Here is a 1,698-nt window from a genome sequence, read left to right on the forward strand (position 1 = left end):
ATTTCATGTTATAATTGTACTTTTTCTTAAGGTCAGGAAGACAATTTAAAAAATGTTTTGCTTTGTTTTTCTTTAAGAAAAATAGCTAGTAGCCATGTAAAAAATAAATTCGCAAGGGAGAGGGATTCCAACTTGGAAGATATGAAAACAGTCCCAGTGGGAAATGATCAAGTTCAGGTTCGAGGCAGTGGTTTTCAGGACAGCCGGATGAAGCCGCACAGCCTGGTGCTGCTGCCAGCTCAGAGAGGAGGAATTGAGGATGACACAGCTCTCTGTCCTGGAGACTAAATGGGTTCCATTAACAGACATGCTACTGCAAGCAGAAGAGCAGTTTTTTGTTTGTTTGTTTGTTTATTCCCCCCAGGGGAGCGCACCGTTCCTGGAAGTACTGCAATACCAGGTCGATGCGTGGAGTGGATGGAGCAAGCTCCTATTCCGTCTCCCAACTCCAAAAATCCATTTAGTATATTGTCCTTGAATAGAGGACATATCAGATAGTAAACGGATAAGAACAGATACTCCACTTGATCTTAGCCGAAAGGCCCAGAAGCAATAGAAGAGCAGTTTTGAAGGAAGAAAGACTGAGCTGCAAGTACCTATGTGAACTGCTTGGGCGGGTATCTCGGTGTCTCGGTTGGTCTGCAGTGGTCGCAGTACGCAGTGGCCCATACTCTGGGGGGTGGGTTGTGACACCATCCCGGAACTGTCTCCTTACCCTTTGGCCTCCCAGAGCCCAGAGGAACTGTGTGATTTTTGGAGTATATCTGAATTGCCTGAAGCAGCCTTGAACTTGCAGCTCCCACCAAAGGCAGGTTCCTAGAAACATCAGACAGAAAAAGCGTCCTTCCTCAGCTGTGAAAGGAAGTGAAACCTCAGAGGTATTTAAGAACCCTTATCTTGCTGGGATTTGCCTTCTAAATTGCAAAGGGCTCCAGAACATCTTCTTACCCACCCCCAACCCCACCTGTTCCCTTCTCTCTTCCTTCCTGGTAAATTTGGGGTCATATAAATTAAGCAGAATGGATTCTTGAGCTTTACCAAGACGATGCATGACTGAGGACGGTTTCCCTGTCACTAGAGGGCGCCAGTTGCACATAAAATGTCTACGTGTCAAAGCCAGCAAGGACTGCCTCCCACCCGCCCTCAGCAACACCCTCCAAAAGACAGCAAAACCTCACATGGAAATGGCTCGGAATAAGGTGCTTCCTGCTACCCCCGGCCTTGCTAAGTCCGTTTCTGCTGCTGGATAAAAGGGGCATGCCAAAGATGCCATTACAGTGTTTTCAGGATTTCCTTTTAATTCAGAAATCAGACATGAAGAACAACTGCTTTTCACAAGACTACCTGCGATACCTGTGTTGTCATCTTTGCCACCATTTCTCGCCCTCCCTGTGTGCAGGGTAACGTGTAAAACATTTTACATGGATTTTGCACATGGATTTTATTCCAGATCCTGCAACAAATGAAAATGGTTGGTACTGGCAGGCAGTCTCCCCTGGACAGCAAAACCTGAGATCAAATTCACCACTCATTGAGGAATGTAGGTATGTCTATAAAACCTACAAATTAACTTCTTCTATTGAAAGTGTCGAGGTGAAAGCTGCTGAGGCGCTTATGTAATAACCGGCGTGACATTGCATAGAAACAGTGTCGTGAAGAAGCCACCAAAGGGTCCAGCTTCCCTGGCTCTTCCTTAGG

At 46.2% G+C, this 1,698-nt stretch overlaps 1 non-coding gene across 1 annotated transcript; it reads right to left on the reverse strand.

The window, feature by feature from the left end:
- Window positions 1-363: 363 nt before the first annotated feature.
- LOC143665074 (U2 spliceosomal RNA) lies at window positions 364-554 on the reverse strand. Its single transcript, XR_013166748.1, has one exon. It is a non-coding gene; the product is annotated as a U2 spliceosomal RNA (small nuclear RNA).
- Window positions 555-1,698: the final 1,144 nt, after the last annotated feature.

The sequence above is a fragment of the Tamandua tetradactyla genome, chromosome 20 (genome assembly GCF_023851605.1).
Source record: "Tamandua tetradactyla isolate mTamTet1 chromosome 20, mTamTet1.pri, whole genome shotgun sequence".
Classification (NCBI taxonomy): domain Eukaryota; kingdom Metazoa; phylum Chordata; class Mammalia; order Pilosa; family Myrmecophagidae; genus Tamandua; species Tamandua tetradactyla.